This window comes from Cebus imitator, unplaced genomic scaffold, assembly GCF_001604975.1.
Source record: "Cebus imitator isolate Cc_AM_T3 unplaced genomic scaffold, Cebus_imitator-1.0 Scaffold77, whole genome shotgun sequence".
NCBI lineage: Eukaryota > Metazoa > Chordata > Mammalia > Primates > Cebidae > Cebus > Cebus imitator.
The window spans coordinates 5,012,391-5,032,508 of NW_016107392.1; the positions used below are offsets into that span (position 1 = coordinate 5,012,391).

General features: G+C 41.2%; 1 protein-coding gene across 4 annotated transcripts in view; it reads left to right on the plus strand.

Moving 5' to 3' along the window:
- LOC108307292 overlaps positions 1-20,118 on the plus strand; it is a 242,332-nt gene that overhangs the window by 157,396 nt on the left and 64,818 nt on the right. For 2 of the 4 annotated variants that reach the window (XR_005200969.1, XR_005200972.1), the window contains one exon: positions 9,001-10,758. The exons of 1 other annotated variant lie outside the window; for it this stretch is intronic. The gene's annotated coding sequence lies outside the window, so the exon portion shown is untranslated. Of the gene's footprint in view, positions 1-9,000; positions 10,759-20,118 lie in introns of those variants that run through there. One more of the 4 variants, XR_005200970.1, reaches the window with a different exon arrangement.

Sequence of the window (20,118 nt, forward strand, 5' to 3'; positions counted from 1 at the left end):
TACAGGCATGTGCCACCATGCCCAGCTAATTTTTTTGTAGTTTTAGTAGAGATGGGGTTTCACCATGTTGACCAGGATGGTCTTGATCTCTTGACCTCGTGATCCACCCGCCTCGGCCCCCCAAAGTGCTGGGATTACAGGCTTGAGCCACTGCGCCCGGCCGACCTTCTATTTTTTAAAGTGTCTTTTGATGAGCAGAAGGTTTTAATTTTGAAATAATTTCATTGATCAATTTTTTTCCCCTTTGGGAGGCCAAGGCAGGAGAACCACTTTAGCCCAGGAGTTCAGGAGCAGCCTGGGTCACATAGCAAGACCTCGTCTCTTTACAAAAAATAAAATATATTTTTAAAAATTAAAAAATCTGTTATCTGTATTTTTTTTGTTTGTTTCCTAAGTGATCTTTGCCTCCCCAAGATTAAGCAGATAGCTTTTATGCTTTCTGTTAGCTTTTATGCTTTAGTTTATGAATCTATTTCCAATTGGTTTTTGTATATGGGGTTAAGTAGAGGTCAAGGTTCATATTTTTGCATATATTTTCCCAGTTCTAATATGGATTGTTGGAAAGACTTTTCTTTTTCCATTGAATTGCTTTGGCGCCTTTCTTGGAGATCAGTTTTCCATATATGTGTGGGTCTATTTCAGAGGAACTTAAAGAATGTTTGTGTAGACCACATGCAGCAGGCATTCAAGTCTAGGAAATAACAGTTCACACTGGTCAAGCCTCAAGCGACTGGCATAGTCTTTAACTTTCATATCATGAAGGATTTAGGTCAAAGATCACTGATGGAGGCTGTATGTGGCAGGAGGCATTTTTTGCTTGTTTTATGAAGCTAACCCTGCTCAAGCCTCTAGAAGTTCCAACATTCCCATGTTAAATGTGATGCTCTTATCTGCACAGAAATAGACCGTAAAAAGTGAGATCTAGCCTGAGCCTGCGGGCGACGTCGAGAACAAAATTAACTTCATTTTTCTTATCCGAAAAGTTGAATATGTGTGGATTCAAAATGAGTGATTTGGAACTCATTATAATGAAATGTGGACCAGACAAAAAATAAATACTCTTAAGTAAGACTTTTTCAAAACGTAAAGAGGATTGTAAAAGAAAAATTATTTTAATAACAAGCATATCGTATGCAAAAGTAAATCTGATTCTCAGCAAGCCTTGTCTATGAGTAGAATCTCTACTTGGAAAGGTTTTTTGTAAACGGTTTGGTTGAGCATGTTTATTTGAATATAGAACTTTATTTCTTTTAAAAGATTCCTTGATTTGAAAACCAAAGGCTGAATAGAGTAGGAAATGCACCCGAATTATTCTGTTAGAAAGGTGAAATAAACGGTGATGCTGTCTTTTGACACCTGCATTTTCGGACTTTGATGTGGCGCTTTCGTGGTGCGGTGGTGTTGGGAAGTGATTCGTGCAGGACTCTGGGGCTGGGCTGCCTGGCTTGGAATACCAACTCTGCTACTCAGCATGGGCAAAGGAATCCATGTTCCTGCGTCCCCCACTAAAGGGGGAGAATTAAGAGTACCTGCCTCAGGGTTTGGGTTAAAGTATACAAAAGGGTTAGAGCTGTGCCTGGTTCCTAGACAGCACTGTGTAACTGCTGGCTGGCAATGATATATTAACTTTACAGTTAAAGAACACCGAAGAAGGACTTAGTAAAGGAAAAGCATATAAAGCAAAAGTGCATTCCACTCTCCTGGGATTCAACTGTCTCACTCTTAGATAGACTCCCCAGTTGGGCTGAAGCGGTCGGGTTTGTTATTAATTCCCATTCTCTCCCAGAAGGATATAGAATGAAAGTCTTTTTGAGCGCCTTGGGAGATGCATGCTCTGAAAATAACCAGGGATGCTTCATATTCATTACCAGAATTATTTGTCTCTACAAAAGGACTTTACAAGGAAAGACACGTTTCAAGTTTACATCCTCCTCTCCACTCATCTGAAATACCACCTTCCCAAGCCTGTGTTTGGACTTGTATCTCTGGGCTCAGCTCCTGGCCCCTGTTTCTGCTTTCTCTAGCAGTTTCCTGGCAAAAGCGGGAATGAGAGCCGAGCCTGGGAGAAGTGGCCAGGACAGGCCTGTCCGCACTCAGGTTCCCCACATGGCTCGGGCAGGCAGGAAGCGCCTGGACTGTAATCACCTGCTCGCATTTAATAGGGTTGACAGCGCCAGAAACAAAATCAGCTCAGACCAAACATGAAGGTCCGTTAATGTGCTACTCATGTTGTGATTTCTGTCAAAATCCCATTTTGGTGGCACAGACAGATGGGGTTTGACTGTAGAATGAAGAGAGATTGTGCTGCATGTTGTCACAGGAGGGCCGTCATGTTCTGTGTAGACCATTGTCTTCTCTGCCGTACATATGTGGTGAAGGCCTATAGAAAATCGATGTCATTTACTACAGCTGACTTCCTTATCTCACTACATGGAACATGAGACTTCTCACAAGGCCTGCTCAGCATGTAGTCATGGTTTTATGTTCCTAGTGTTGTTGGATAAATGCCACAGATGCATAGAGGACAGGGATGTGGCCCCCATGACATGGCAGGTGTGAGAAACACAGTTGAGGGAGCAGCTTTCTATTCTCCAGCAGCTGGTCCGTGCCACCCCAGGGCCCCTGCATCTCCCAGCAGCTGTGCACACACTGCCCACTCTCCACCTCCTCCATGTCACTACTTACTGTCAGTAACTGGCCGTCCCTCCTGTGTCATGGAGGGAAGAGAGGCCAGAAGGTAGTCACTCAGGTTCTCGCTTTAAATCAGCACTCCTCTCCTGGGCGAGGTGGCTCACGCCTGTAATCCCAGCACTTCGGGGGGCGGACAGATCACCTGAGGTCAGGAGTTTGAGATTAGCCTGACCAGCATGGAGAAACCCCATCTCTACTGAAAATACAAAAATTAGCTGGGCGTGGTGGTGCATGCCTGTATTCCCAGCTACTCTGGAGGCTGAGGCAGGACAATTGCTTGAACCCGGGAGGCAGAGGTTGCAGTGAGCCAAGATTGTGCCATTGCACTCCAGCGTGGGCAAGAAGAGCGAAACTCCATCTCAAAAAAANAAAAAAAAAAAAAAAAAAAATTAGCCGGGCGTGGTGGTGCACACTTGTCATCCCAGGTACTAAGGGAATGAACACACAGTAGAGCAGTTTGAAATATACGTTTCTCGTGCCTTTTAGACGCAGTCTTACTGCTAATTCCCATATGCCTGTATGTGGCTGAAAACATCCGTTTCTAGATTCTAAATAGAAAGGGTTTCTGAACTGCGCCATACACACATCAGTTTAACTCTGTAAGTTGAATATACCTCTTGACAACCATTCTGCTAGACAGCTCCGTTTTTGTTTTAGAGCCAGATATTTCTCATAGAGGCTGAGGCAGGACAATTGCTTGAACCCGGGAGGCAGAGGTTGCGGTGAGCCGAGATCGCGCCACTGCACTCCAGCCTGGGTAACATGAGTGAAACTCCGTCTCAAAAAAAAAAAAAACAAAAAAAAAAAAAAAATCAGCAGTCCTGATCTGTACCTGCCTGGCTTTCTTTGCCCCCTATTTCAGCAGAAGGGGAGTCCTTCCTCTTGTCCAAGGCCCCAAACCCCACCCCTTCCCTCTCACCTTTTCAAAGACTTTCTCTCTCTGGTCGTGTACTTTTTATTCCCCACTAACTTTCTCCTGTGAGCACTGAAACCTACTCAAGTCTTTCCCATTTTAAACACCACAGGCCTTCAGTATCACCTTGCCTTTCATTACCTGTCCATTCACTTCTCCTGCCAGGGCCAGCCTTCTGGAAGAATTGTCTCTAATTACTCCCTCCCTGTCCTCACTCCTGCCCACCCCTCAGGATGAGCCAGTCTGGCTTCTGCCAGACTGACCAAGTGGTTTCTGCTCTAGCCAAAGCCAGTAGTCGCCCTCCTCTCTTTCCAGATGCATTTGGATTCTTGTCTTCCCCAGCCTCTCAATGGCGAGCAGGGTTTGATGTGTTCTCCTCCCTGACCTTTGAAGACCCAGCCTACCCTTCTTGCTTCTTCTTCTCCTTGTCCTTTTCAGGTTCTATCAGTCTCTAAGCTCCCCACTGATATTCCCATGCCCACTGACATCTGCACTTGGATATCTTGGTGGCACCTCATGTCCAAGAAGTTCCACATTGATCCAGATACCCAAGCATGAAACTTGTGACTTACTGATCCTTTCTCCTCACCTTCAGAATCCAGTAAGAAGCCAAATCTGGTCAAAATTCTACGTATCAACAGTTTTCAAACCCATCTACTTTATCTGTCTGTCATGTCCTTCTTGGTCACCATTACTTTTTACCTATATGAATGGATTAGCAACCTTCTCCCTGCTAAATTTCCCCTAATCCATTCTCTGCCTGCATTCAGGACAATGCTTTTAAAAGCATCCTCATCCTGCTCCTTCCCTGCTTCAGTTCTTACCCATTTGTTAAATGTCCTGTAGCCAGATTGATGGGGGCCTCTGCAGAGCGTGTGTTCCAGCCTGTGCTTGACCAGGTCATTACAGCGCTAGCAAGTTCATGGGGAGTTGGAGAAGAGAGTTGTTTCTCACCCTGCAGAGCGTCATGAAAATCCCAACTGTAAATCAATCACTCCTGCCCTGGAGCTCTTGGTCATGGGCTTTGTATCACTTCCATCCTTCCTCAGCCTTTCCCATCTGTAGTAACTCTACCCTATTTTTCCCTCTTTTCTTATTCAGAGCTTCTCAGTTCTTTCCCGAATGTTCTGCTCCTTAAGTTTCATTCCTGTCTTGTCTTTGCTTGGGTTTCCCTAGAAGCAGATTTTGGGAGAGCATGCAATCTGGTCTGACTTCACTGCTTAGGAGCTGTGTGACCTCTCTGTGCCTCAATTTCCTCATCCGTAAGATTCTACTTTATAGGGTTGTGGTGAAGATTAAATTATTTCATGCATAGAAAGTGTGTAAAGCCCTATCTGACCTATAGTGATGGTCAGTAAAGCTTGCTGTGATAACAGTGATTATTATTATTATTATTATTAAAAAATTTTATTATTATTATTATTTAAAAAGATGGCAAACTTCGGGTTGCCGTCTTCAACCAATCTAGCTAGACCACAATAGAGCCCCCCTCTTAAGTGTACCAATAGCACTGTATGTCCCATTTATATTATAATTGCCAGTTTGCTGCAGGAAATACTGTTCATTATCCAGCACCTAGCCCAGTGCCTGGGCAGAATTATACAAGATGTACACAGGTATTTTTTGAACAAAATTAATGAATCAAATGACTCGCAGAAAGAGCATTCCAATTATGCGTTGCTTTCTTATCTTTAAATAGCCACCTCTTTAAAAGATAAAACAGGTCCGGGCGTGGTGGCTCACGCCTCTAATCCCAGCACTTTGGGAGGCCGAGGCAGGCGGATCACCTCAGGTCAGGAGTTCAAGACCAGTGTGACCAACATGGTGAAACCCTGTCTCTACTAAAAATACAGAAAAATTAGCTGGGCGTGGTGGCACACACCTGTAGTCCCAGCTACTCAAGAGGCTGAGGCAGGAGAATCTCTTGAACCTGGGAGACGGAGGTTGCAGTGAGCTGGGATTGTGCCACTGCACTCCAGCCTGGCAACAGAGCAAGACTCCGTCTCAAAAAATAAATAACTAAAATAAAATAAAATATAACACAACAAACAAAACAGAACTCTCCCCCATGGGCTTGTCTTTAGATCTGGCATTTCTCAGTGACATTGGGCAAGCCTCTTTAGACATCCAAGTCCTGGAACAGTTCTGTCTGAGAGCTTCTGTATAGCCCTAGAATTCTTTAAATCTGTGGTAATAATGTGGAATGGGTATCAAGTACATTTTAAGGACACTCAGAGTTTCCCTTATTCTTATGTTTTCTCCTGTTAGTTAACGAGAAAATGTCATCATGTTGCTTGGATTTGTAGGTTCTTTCCTAGTTGCGGGGAATTTTTCCAAGCTGGCTATTATGAGAGGGTCTCAAAAAAAACCATGAAGAAGTTTGGAATATTATGTTCAAATTAAACACAGTGTCCCTGCTTATTTTCACTTTTGATCTGGATTTTCACTTCTGAGCTGACTTCTATAATTATATTGAAAGAATTTAGTCTCAGAAGTAAGGTCGTTGTGATGCTTGCACCATCGACACTCCTTAAACCTTTCTGGCAAGCCAGATCAGAAACTTATTCAGGACTTTTAATTAGGAAGGTTTTTTTCTTTCTTTCATATATTTATGTATGAAATACACACACATACACAGATAAGACTGTATCTATATGTAAATACAGATCCTTAAAATACATACGTATATATTTTAATTGTGGTAACATACATAACATAAAAATGACCATCTTAACCATCTTTAAGTATCCATGTCATTGGCATTAAATACATTCGTATTGTGGGGCACCCATCACTATCATCCATCTCCGGAATCTCTTCATCTTGCAAAACAGAAACTCTATCCTCATTAAACAACAACTCCCTGTTCCCTCCTCCCCCCTCCCCCCACCCCCCACCCCCAGCAACCACCATCATACTTTCTGTTTCTTTGAATTTGGCTATTCTAGGTACCTCAAATAAGTGACACCCTACAGTATTTGTCCGTTTGTAACTGGCTTATTTCGCTTAGCACAGTGTCTTCTAGGTTCATCTAATGTTGCAGGATTACAACAACACTGTAGCGTGGACGTGATTTCTTTGCTTTTTAAGGCCGAATAATATTCTGCTGTGTGGATATACCACATTTTATATATCCATGTGATGGCCACAGGTTGATGGACACGGATTGCTCCCATGTTTTGGCTGTTGTGAATAATGCTGTTATGGATGTGGATGTACAAATACCTGTTTTAGTTCCTGCTTTCAGTTCATTTGGATCAAATGATGGATCGATCCTTCTCTATTGACCCCTGTTTTCATGGACTCCTGCCTTACTCTTTTGATCATTTACTGTTCCTCCCCCGATCGACCTTTGGGCCATTTTTCTGGTAATGTCCCAACTATCAAGGTTCTCATATTTCAGGAGGACCCTCACAGAACTGCTGCCTAGAGAAAACAGTTTGACAGCTGAAAAGATAGGATTCAATACCACCTCCTACACACACCAATTCCTGCTGTTTTCTGAAGGTATACCAGTGGTTCCTAAATTAAAAAAAAAAAAAAAAAAATCCCTTGGTCATAAGGCAGATTTTTGTAGCTATTGATATTCTGCATTTTGAAATTTAAGTGTTGATAGTAGCAGCTTCTTGATGTATCAATCCTCTAGTTGTGATATTATCTATTTCTTATTACAAAACGATATATGATGATCAGAAAATTTATAAGGTGTATGTATAGAAAAATATTATACACAATGGCACTGCCTAAAAGCAACAACTGTTAACATTCTGATGCATAGGCTTCCAGTCTCTTTCATGTAAATTTTTACATAGGAAAGATCATATTGTTTTGCACCTTCTTCTTTGCGTTTAATAATAAGAATTTCTGGCTGGGTGTGGTGGTTCATGCCTGAGTAGCTGGGAGACTGAGACTGAAGGATGGCTTGAGCCCAGGAGTTCGAGGTTACAGTGAGCTTTGATTGTACCATTGCACTCCCCATGAAGACCCCATCTCAAAAAAAAATTTCTTATTAAAAAGTATTTGCAAATATTTTTGTGATTTTATACAGCTGAGAAATATTTACAGAGTGGTAATTCGCATAAAGAAATTTTTCCAGTTATAAAAATATTACAGAAAATGCCAAACATCCCAAGATTATAAAGAAGTAATAAAAATCAAATGTCTCTGCCCTTTCTAAGCTTTTTTAATGTCTCCTAATCCAGTCTCAAGACCAGGTTGTCCCTCCCTTCTTCACTTTCTTACCTGGCGACATTAGTATCATGTTTATGTACGATTTTCTATTCAGCATTTGCCCCTAACATGATATTTTGTCATCTCCAATATCATTAAGCATTCTCCAAAAATCATGATTTAAATGTATGAATTTTGACTGTGATCTGCTTAGTCACATGCTCCATTTCACCTTTGGATGTTTGAGTTGTTCTCTGTTTCATATTTTCACTGAGTATTCCCTTGTATAGTTATTTTCCTGTGTATCTGTGATGATTTCCTTAGGAGATATTCATAAACATCTTAGGAGTCAAAACAGTTTGAAGGCTTAAAAAATACATATATCGCTGATTTCTTGAAATGGCTGTCTCATCCCATTGCATGAGCTTTCCTTTTTTTGTTGTCCATCTTTGTGATTGGTGAAATGCATTCTGGTGTTTGCTCATGAAATCCAACATTTTTTTCATATGAATTGGCTTTTTATATTTTTGTGTGAATTGTCTGTTAATACATTTTACCTTTTACGTTCAAATACTATAGAGAGTATTTTCCTGGTACAGCTATTTTTTGCTTTTTAGTTTATTTAGAGACAAGGCCTCCCTCTGTCACCCAGGCTGGAATGCAGTGATGCAGTCATAGCAGCCTGGAACTCTAGGGTTCAAGCAATACCCCTAGCCTCTGCTAGGACCGCACATACGTGCCACCACACCTGGCTAGTTTTTAAATATTTTGTAGGAACAGGGTCGCATTGTGTTGCCCAGGCTGGTCTCCAGATCTTGAGCCATCCTCCTGCCTCAACCTCCCAGAGTGTTAGGATTACAGGTGTGAGCCAACACACCTGGCCTTTTTTTGCTCACCTTTTAATTCTGCTTGCTGGTTTTTTACATAGGGGTTTTACATTTTGTTGCAGTTGGATTACCTTGCCTTTTGTTACTTTCTTTATTGCTTCTGTAAAGCTAAATCTTTTTTCATCCCAAATTCAGAAATATTTTCTACTACTTTAGTTTTCTTCTTCTTTTTTTTCCTTTTACATTTAACTCTTTAATCTCCACAGAATTAATTTTGGTGAATGTTACGAAGGAAGAGTTAATTTTCCTTTTTCTAGACTATTATCTGGTTCTTGTGTTTATCCAAAATCCCAGTACAGCTGTGACATGAACCAAAACAAGTGCTTTTTCTTATTTTAGTGCCTTGATTTTCCCATTGGGAAAAATGAGGAAGCTATGAGTACCAGTGGAAGGAATGAGCCAGGGAAACAGACTGGAACCACCTCAGAAGCTGTGCCCCTCAGCCTGGAACCTGCCCTGTCTCCTCCCAGCTGATGAGGTAGGAGGCTCAGCACTGGCTGCTGGGAGGGTCAGTGGGCCTGTGAGTTAGGAAGGAGGTGGCCCAGAGCAAGGGTCTCTGGGTCCTGATTATTTGATTTTTCGATGACTAGCATAAGTAACCAGGGCTTAGCTAGTTGGAGAGTTACCAGAACCTCAGGTGACAGTTGTAAGGCAGCACATAGTGAAAAAGAGTCCTAGGCTGGGAAAGTCCAAAATCTTGGGTCTGGTTTCAGTTCACTCACCTATCTCTGTGACATAACAAAGTCTCTTAACTTCTCTAATTTTCTGATTAGTGATACAGTTGCAGGAATGAAATAAAAATGGTTCTGATTACTCAAAGATTCATTTACTGATTACTCTTCTTGTGGTCTGAATGAAGAATGCAATATCTCTCAAAAGGTAACTATTTAATATTTCAGGAAATTAGAGAAGTTAAGAGACTTTGCTGTATTACACAGGTAATTGACAGACAGCTGAGACCAGACCCAAGATTCATTCATAGAACGAGGGAGTTGAAAAGTACATACTCTGAGATTAATCCTAAATAAACGAAAGTCTAGGCAAGTGGCTGAGCTAGGTTTGCCATGAATCAGTCTGCTGGGTATATTTCTTGGTAACTAGTTCATCTTTCCTTAATTCAGTCAACAAATAGGATATCAAGTTTAGTATGATGATGGTGGATGTCATGTAATACCCCATCTAGAAGACTGTGTGCTTCTTGCCTTCCCTAACTTTTTTTAATCTACCTTAAGCTTCCCTTCCAAAAGGTTTCTGTCTTTCCTATCAGTCTCTTCTTTCCCCCCTATACCTCTTGTGTTTAAGAATTGAAGGAAGATGAGCTAAGAATAAAGAAATACCTAGAACTGATTCCTGTTACTGACCCCACTCTGCCACTTGCCCAGAGTTATGGTATAAATTTTTTTAATAGGCTGAAATAAAAGTATGAATAGTATTTTGGTATTAAGCATTAAATTGATAAAAGTAAAGGCTATGAGATATAGCTGCTCCTCAACCATGTTAATTTTTTATTATTGGTATTAATAAATGATTGCTTATTAACATATTACTAACAGGAATTGCATTGAGAAACAAAGTAGCCACAGGCCAAATCTTTTGAATTTCAAATGTTAGTACATTCTATTGTAGAAAAGTAAAATATGTCTTAAGTAGCTTTGTAATATGAAGTCATCGGTCGGTCAGCCCATTACACCTATTAGAATGTTTTCACCTTTATCTCCCACTTTTTTGTTTCTAAACTGAATGTACTTGGTCTGATATTTGTGGCATAACTTACGGAACACATAAGAATAATTCAGATACTATTTAATGATGACCTAGTACAAGCTTTGATACCTGAGGTGAAGGTTTCTGTGGCCTTAACATTTTCCTCTTGAAGAATGTATTTGCTATAATAAAATACAGTAACTCCTTGAAATCTATAAACTTACGTGGGGTCTGGATAAATCTGAGCAACTTTCTTCTTTGGGCTCCAGGAACCCATGCGCTATATATATATATATATAAATAAAGCTTCAGTAAACATTGCAGCAACCCGTGTTTTGTTTGACTGTATTAGTATTATCTGATCTTCAAATAATGATGAAAAATAGCCCTTAACCTAAACCATGAACGGATATAAACTTCAGGGAAACAGTTTCTTGGATAATTAAACTTTAATTTCTCACCGTGCCATACTCTGATCTTGTAATATTTTTTAAAGCAGTCCTGGGGATTTATTTTTAAGGCGTCCAAATGAATTATTAGTTCTCAAAAGCCATAATACATTTGTGGGTCGATATATCCCCAAAACACTATTTTTTAACTGCTTAGTTTATTTTTCTTAGCATGCTCCTCTGCTGCGTACTTTTCTTTGCTGTGGGTCACGTGATTCCTCCCGTCCATAACTCACGCACTTAAAATTCTCACTTCCTGATTGAGCCATTAGATTACGTAAAATGTAAATCAGGCTGAATACCTAAGAGCAGGAATTTTAAGGGGAAAATGCCGTGTTCTTTTTCTGTTTTATTGTTAACCCTTAAATATCAGAGTGAGTGTCTGCTCCTCTGTTTGTATTTGGAAACGAGAGACTGTTAGGGGTTTTTCTTGGCCCTTCCCTTTCAGATTGAATCAGACTTCGCTGCTTTCATTATAAAAAATAATGTACCAACTAGATAGACGGTAGGAGTGGGATCGTTGCAGTAATGAAACCAAAAGGGCTGCAGTTATTGAGAGAGATTCGTTTATTTATTAACTCTTTTCATGATCTGAATGAAGAGCACAGCATCTGCCAAAAGGTAACAATCTGATATTTCAGAATTGGAAGTGGCCATTTAGCCTTTCTGCTGCCTCATATAAATGAAAGTAATTTCTAGCAGGCAGGATGACGCGTGTTTTATCTCGAATCTTACAATCCAGCACATTTTCCCAGAGCAGTTTTGAAGCTGTCATAGTAACAGCATGACATTTGGAGGGTCTTTTTAGTAGTTCTTTAGCTGGAGTTAATTAATTGTATTAACTCTGGATGTTTTTCCTTTTACTCCTCTTTGACAAACAAGGGCTATAATTGCTCAAATATGTATTTTGTGTTCTATATTTTTTGGTGACTGTGGTTTAAGGATGTGATGTTTTGTAAGTGGTTTCAGTAAAGGTTATCAATTGATTTCAGACACTTTAAACCTGGGTTTTTAATTTCTCTGTAAAATTGCACTATCATTGTAGGACCAGGATTTAGTTTTATTTAAGAAGTGAATTTTGGGAGATGTTCCCACAAAAGCAATTGTGGTTTGCTTCCAGTGGTTGCAACTATCCTTTGCTTTGATTTTGATGTATTTAGAAGAAGAACTGGGAAATGCAGAAGGGAAACATGTCAAGCTTACAGGAGAAAACTGTTTCTTAAAAAATGCAACAGGCAGGCACAACACCAAAAGCGTGTTCCATAAAAGAAGACAAACACATTTGACTTTGTGAAACTTAAGAATACAGTGCTGTTTGAAACTCTGAAGTATACTTTAATACATTCTGCGCCAGGAAGATTTGTGGGAACTTTTTATTGGTGGAAAGTAGGTTGGGAACTCCTATTCTTAATATTAAAACTCCGTGGCAGAAATTCTTGCCAGTACAGCGGTCAGTGAGAAAGGAGGCCCGTTTCTTGGGCAGGGAAGAGGATCAGAAGAAAGAATGGTCTGCACTAGGTCTGGATGGTAGGTAGGACCTAAAAAGTATCAGATTTACAATGCTTTTGCTTTCTTGTAAAAGCGAACAGAGAGATGTGACACTTGTAAAGATCTCGTGCGTTTTGTGGGTTTCATTCTAAGGCCACTGTCCTTACTGTTGTGTGTTTGTTCAGCTACGGGCGATTCAAGGGAGTTGGGGTAGCAGGATGTGCAGCCAGCAGCAGGCAAGGTGCTAATGCATCCCCGGTGATGTCAGGAGTTACGAGACAGCGGTTTCAAAACACTGCAGTAAACAAGGTCAAAGTGTCCCGTTTCACTGGAAGAAGGTTTGTTTTTATGAGCTGGACAGTACATGGATGAAGTAATTTTTCAAAACAAACTTTAAATTTATACGTGTTTTTTTTTCTTCTTCTTTGGATTTAAAAAAAATATTGGCTGGTTGAGATTAAATAATGGTTACGTTTTTAAGCAGAATTATATTTCATATGTTTTTCCAGTCTTGTATTGATTTTGTTTTTCACAGAAGAAATGAAAATAACTTCTGATTTAGGGATTCTTACATGTAGTTTTAGAGAGCAAGACAGGACCCAGTACTTTGAAAACACGGCAAGTGCAAGTCACCATCCCTAGTAAGATACTCCCTCTCATTTTGACTCTTATTTAGACAGGCGTTTAAGTACGAGAGAGCTAATGGCGCAGATTTCTGCTGACTGTGTGGTTCTAGTCTTAATGCATTTTCCAGCCTTGAACCTGAGAATGCCAGAGAGTTGAGTCTCTGGACATTCATCTGAGCAGATATCTGCTGGCCGCCTGGTTCCTGAGCTAACAAGTGGGTGTCCCAGGCTTGTGTGTGTAGTCACAACAGCGGAGGTGCCACGTGGCACCCAGAGGTCGACTGGGGCTACCACGGGGCTTCCCGATCTCAGAAGCGTGTCTTCAGTGTGTGAGATGGACTGGGAACATGGGGCATCTTGAGAAGTGCAGACATTTGGAGTTCCACGGGAAACCTGGATGTAAGCACTAACACAGCTTTTAAAGTGAAAGCAGGGACCTTGAGGGTGGAATTGGCGTCATCTCATTCCTGACCTGCTTACTGTGCTGGGAAACAAAGTAAGTTCTGTTTGTTTCTTTGTTAGTCTCTCCTGCGTGTTTTTTCTTGCTAACATTATTAGACACTCAATATCTGGCAAATGCCAAGTTTTTTTCCCCTTCATTGGGAAGTAGGATGTAGTTTGTTCAGTAGCTGATTGCTGCTTTTATCTTTTCTCTCTTCCCATATCTAGCGTGCCGGCTTGCTGTTTAGAGATAGTAAGAGATTGAAATTTATTATCAAGGAGAAAACAAAAAGTGTTTCGTTTTGTTTCTTAATGGCCCAAGAACTTTGCCATTAGGTAAATGACTGACATGGGCAAGGCATTTTGCATGGTGTGACCAGGAGTACCTCCAGCAAAACCACCCCAGTTCGCCACCCTGATTTCCATTTGGAAGCAGGCAAAGCAGGTGTCCCCAGGACAAGTGTGAAGGCAGAGGGTCCTTGTGCAGGAACCGTGCAGAAACGAGGCGGGAAGGGTCACAGACAAGAGGCTGCAATTTAAAAACACATCAGGAAAGTTGTGTTGGCAAAGAGCTGTGAGAATATAAATTATTTAGTGATGTTGATACAAACAGATTTAATATAAAAATGAGATAAAATAGAGACCTAACCCCGTTAACAGCAACTAAGCTTTTCTTTCATGTTAGAGAGTTTTGTGCCATGTAGATTTATGGAACATGTGCTGAATTGCCTTCGTCACCTTCATAGAAGATTCGGTGACATTAGCTTAATTCTGACATGTGGCCCCTGCTTTCCATTTTGCTTGTTTGTTTTTTATGTTGATCCTCTCTCCAGAGATGTAATGTGGATGAATTAACTTTTAATACAAAGTTCTGTGGCTTTTGAAAATGCAGAACAAATGGAGATGAAGAGTGGTTTGTGATTTGTTATTCAATGGTCTTTCCTTCTAAATCTAGGACTGATTTGTACTCTAGAATTTTCTTTTCTTTTTTTTTTTTGAGGGGGGGCGTTCAACTTGAACAGCAGCACCTTGAAGGTAAAAGGTAGGAGCATGACTGGAGTGTGGAACTGGAAAGCAGAAACTTCTAGATCTAGTATGGAATGTCGTGAATTTGAGTTAGAGCCTCTGTGTCGTGCAAATTCCCATTTTATCTCAAAGTGGTGCTGATAGCACTGGAGGTGGCTGTATTTTATTTGAAACATTCCAGACTCTTTACAGGAATATCTGTGAATTATTAATTCAGCAAACATCTTTAAGTGTCTCGTCTATGTATAGCGTTGTAGTCAGAGATATAATTGTTTCACCATTAAATTTACAGAAATTCAGTTTGTAAATGAAAAGTTAAGAACAGTTTGAAAGAAGGGCGAATGAGCAGAGTATTACTGTCGAAACCCTCTTGTTAAAGATAATGCCAAGTGAGCAGGACTGTCCTCTTCTGAGCTGCCCCTCCTAATTAAAGGGAAAGGTGGCTGCCATCTGTCTTCTTTCATTCAAGGCAGTAGGGGGTCTAGGGTGGAAGGAAGCAACCCCCCCTTTATTTTTCTCCCACTCCTTTCCCTAGTCAGTGACCCAGAAGGTCATTGATGATCTGTCTATCTCAGAGTGAGGAGTAGCATAAGCACGCTTGGCACTTGCAGAAAAAAAAAAAGCTTATGACATGCATTGATCCATTTAAAGTTCTGTTTGAATTATGTCGGAGACTATTGTAATCTCTGTGTTGGTGTCTCTGCCCTGTTTGTTACCGAGGGCACTACTGGAAGGAAACATAGGGAGCTTTACTTTTATTGATTTTGCTTTTTCATGAAAAAGTGTTTACACTCCACTGGGCATAATCAGAAGATGGCAGCATGTGGCTATGTACAGGAGACATGGGGACGTACTGGAATATTATTATTATGAAAATCAAGGACACCTGTTAATTATGATACATACATGTCATCTCAGGAGAAAACATGAACAAGGGTGGCAGCAGGTGTCCAAGATAGTCCGTGGCCTGCTGCAGCTTCTTGGACCAATTATTGAAATAATTCACATTGTTTATCTTTCGTTAAGCAATAAGGCTTTAGCCCTTTTCTTGTAAGAATATGTTGCAGGAGAATTTAATTAGTTTGAGGTCATGTCTTAATTGCTTGGGAAATGTAGAATAGTCTTCCAACAGAATGATTGCATTTTCTTGCCTCAGTTTCCATCTCTGTAAATAGAAAAAATATGTGCTGCTTTTATAAATATTTAAGAGAATATGAAATAATATTTTCTGTCTTTCATAAGAACTATGTTATGACTGAAAAATTCTGAAATCTTCAGTTATTTTTATTTTCAACTTTTGTATGCTTAAGCAAGGTGTTAACAGTCTTCTAAAGAGATTCAGTTGTTACAAACCCGGTTTAGTTCCCAAGTAGCAGATATGGACTTCTCAGAATGTACTGGTTTTTAGAACTCTCTTCGTGACACAAAAGTGTGGTATTTCTTAAACCCATAACAATATATCTGGAGAGCTCAAATGTGAGAGTCATGTCTGTAATTTCATTTAGAGGTTTTTTTTTTTTTTTTTAAAATAAGGTGTGAGTTAGTGTCCAACTTCATTTCTGTGAATGAACTACATTTCTTTTGATTAATGTTTCCATGATGTATCTTTTTTTATATTCTTCCCCAATTTGTCACCAACTTGCAACAAGCCTTCTTGGGAACGTAGATGTGTCTATGTTGCTGAGTCTTGAGATGAACGTGTGGGCTTCTGAGGTCATTGATGCCTGCTGTGTATGATTGGATGATACCTGAAAAATGGGTCACTTCCTAGTCAGCGAGGGGTACACAGGGCTGGACAGGCAGGGCTTTTTTGCTTTTTCCATGTTTTTGTTTTCGGAGTGTGTGTGTGTGTGTGTGTGTGTGTGTGTGTGTGTACTAATTTTAGATACTCAGCTGGGTACTTGATTGGCTATCCTTTGTAGCATGTGATTTAAATTAATTTGGTTTTACCCATCAGTATTTATTTCAAGGGGACTAAATAAACACATTAAATGTAATTCAAAAAGGAGATGTGAAAGAGAAGAGGAAAAAAAAAGACACATTGAATGAATCGCTTAAGAACTTTCTATCTTCTTTTGACCATCCACAGTGGTGGGAAACCTCTGTCCTTTGACAGTAGGAGGGGGCCAGTAGTTAGGTCTCATGAATATGGTAGGTGATCAAACCACTGATTTGAGTCATTGCTTCATGTTATAAACATGTACTGCGCCAGCTACTACATTTCAGTAGAAAGTACTGCAGAGTGAAAAGTGAACAGCTCATGGGTCTGGCATTTCAGAAAGCCACAGGTTAGTGAGATAAATGACTAAAGAGGTAGCACTGTAGACTACTGGACTGTAACAGAGGTACACGTGTGTTTTTAGAGCCCAGAAGGAGTCAAAATAAAATTTTAGGCGGGGCACAGAGGCTCATATCTGTAATCCCAGCACTCTAGGAGGCTGAGGCGGGAGGATCGCTTGAGGCCAGGAGTTTGAGACCTGCCTGGGCAGCATAGTAAGACCCCCATCTCTACAAAAATGAAATAAAATAAATAAGACACACATGGTGGCATGCATCTATAGTCTTAGCTACTTGGGAGGCTGAGCCGTGAAGATCACTTGAGCCCTGGAGTTGAAGGCTGCAGTGAGCTATGATCACACCACTGCACTCTAGCCTGAGCAACGGAGCAAGATCTCATTTCTGCAAAAATGGATGGGTGAATTAATTAATTAAATTTCAAAATAGAGATTTAATGGAAAAATGAGAATTGTTATGTACATGATTTCTGAAGTGGCTTACATAATATAATTTTGGAAATGAAAGCCCTGAAAAATAGCTTCTTATTTTAAGGATGAACAGACTGGGATTTATTTCTGAAATTCTGTAATTCTCAGTCAGTTGTAAGGCTTTCATTATATAATAGACTTTTTTTTTAACCAACGGTATATAATAGACTTTTTTTAACCAACAGAAGTTGGACCTCTTCAAAATGTAAGGTCCAAAAAGATTTTGGGCATTGTTTGAATAACCCCCTTCTCCAGAGGAGACTGTTTTTGAAAAATGATTGTTTCTGATGTGTTAAAATTGATTATTTTTGTCACCCCGAATGCACCAAAGCATTATATGCCATATTTATTGCCAAGAGTAGCTGTATAGCTTGTGGGAGACAGTTAGCTTGAAGACTTTTTGCATCTGGAAGTATGGGGAGAGAGAAGGCTCTTCACATTCTCTTTCATGTTATATTCTAAAGGGAAGGGATTTCCATCCTACAGACACTAGGTGACTCTCTTGTGGATAATTTCAATTACCGGTGATACATGGGTGTTGCTCTGTGCCAGGCACTGTGCTAGGAGCTGATGCCAAGGCTCAGCTGATGGGCTACTGACATGAGGGCCTGTGCTCCTCAGTGGCGCTCTGTAGGTAAATACAGAGCCACCGTCTACTGGGGGCTTCTCCTGAGTGTGACAGTGTGGGCTGGGACACGATGCTACCCTCGAAGAGCTTGAAGCTAAGATTCTGTGCACAGATAAATTTAGAATAAATGCAGAGATGCAATGACAAGATGTCTTAGAAAAAAGAAAAACAAGAAATGCAGAGGGAAAGAGAAATGTATAAAAGGTAGACAGACACAACACAAGTTTACAGGAAAGAAAGGTTATCTCTGGCTGGTATGATCAGGAAATGCTTTATGGATAAAGAAAGGTCATGTTGGACTTGAGGACTTGGAGAGAGAGTGTCTTCGTTCAAGGAAACATGAGCAAAGGCATAGGTAGTGATGGGAAATGCCAGGGTACGGAGTGGGCAGGAATCGATTTGTACTTGCTGGGCAATGGTGTGTGTAAATGACCAAGGAGAAGATCAGGTAGCAAAGGTCCTTGGAGGCCAGAACCCAGAGGGCCTCGCATGGTGCGTGATTAAAGGATTTAACTTAAGTTATTGGGGAACAGTGGAAGAGTTTGAGTGGCAAGAGTCCCTGTCCTGAAGAGGCCTTGCTGGGGATCAGCATGTGGGTGGCTCTGGACTGTGAAAATAGCCAGAGCTGGGAAAGCCTTTTAGAGCTGCTGTGATGGTCCAGGAAGGAGGTGGGGAGGGCCTAGGTGAGGGGATGGCCACTGGATGTAGAAAATGAATTTATGAGATGGGATTTAGGAACTGCCTGGATAATAGGGGTTGCCTGATGGGAAGCAAAATGTCCCCGGACTTTTGAACCCAGGTGTCATTCATTATTTCTGTACCATCTACAAGGCATTATTCAGCTATTATCTCATTTAATCATCTCCTAATCCTATGGGTTGGTATTTTCATCCTCATACCAGAGATGAGAAAACTAACGCTCTGAGAAAGTTAGCAGTTGGTCTAAAATTAAACCATTAATGGGATCTAGAACAGGGACTTCAGAACAGGCATCCCTGACTCCCAAACCTGTGTTCCTTCTACTGTGCTAAGCTTAGAAGACAGCAGATGTGAGAGTGAAGATGAGCTGGGTCCACGCTGTGCGTGTTCAGTGTCGGTGCTGGTGAGATTCCCACCTGGGGCTGTCCATCAAGTGTCTGGAGACACAGAACCAAATCTCAAGGACATTGGGAGGACTGAAGGTCAAGGTTTAAGAATCATCTGCATCCTTGTTTGTTTATTCAGCAGCTGTTTGTTGTGTCTTCAGGGACCAGCTTGGCAGCATGTCAGGTCAGGGAAGTTTAAGCTCTCTTGAGGGAGATGTGGTTCTTAACATGAGACTCTAATGATGAAGACCCAGATAAAATGTGGGACAGCGGCATATCCCAGGATGGAAATAGCGTGTACTCAGGCAGAGCAAGAGAGGAACACAGTGTCTTTAAACCGAAAACCGCATGTGGCTAGAATGGAGGGAACAGTTGCCAGGAGGTCAGGCTAGAGAGGTGAGCAGGAACCGGAACAAGAAATGCCTTGGAAGCTATGTGAGGCTTGGAATTCACCTGTGAAGAAAATAGTAGCCTCTTCTGAATCCTTGCCTCGATCATGGTCTCCAACAGAAGGTTAAATGCCTGTGGAGTCTAGAGGTTTTTTCCTTCAGCGTGGGTGTCACCTGTTCTGAAAGGATGGTGTAATGGCTAATTGTGTCAGCATGGTGAGGCCACAGCACCCAGATACTTGGTCAAGCATCAGACTAGATGTCGCTGTGCAGGTATTTTTTTAGATGGGGTTAACATTTATATCAGTAGACTTTGAGTGAAGCAGATTATCCTTTGTAGGCCTCATATATAAAGTCCCTGAAGAAAAAGGAATTCTGTCTCTGGACTCCCTTCAGACTCAAGACTGCAACACTGGCCTGGTGCCCTGGCTCACACCTGTAATCCTAGCACTTGGGGAGGCTGAGATGAGTGGATCGCTTGAGATCAGGGGTTCAAGACCAGCCTGGCCAACACGGTGAAAACGCATCTCTACTAAAAATCATAAAAATTAGCTGGGTGTGGTGGCACATGCCTGTAGTTCCAGTTACTTGGGAGGCAGACAGGCATGAGAATCACTTGAACCCATGAGGCAGAGGTTGCAGTGAACCGAGATCATGCCACTGCACTCCGGCCTGGGCAACAGAGTGAGACTGCGTCTCAGGGGGAAAAAAAAAGCTGCAACATCAACTCTTCCCTGGGTCACCAGCATGCCCTGAAGATTGCGGATTTGTCAGTCCCTATAATTGCATGAGCCAGTTCCTTAAGGTAAATCTCAGGATCTAACCACCTCCGACCTCCCCGCCACCATCTCTGTCT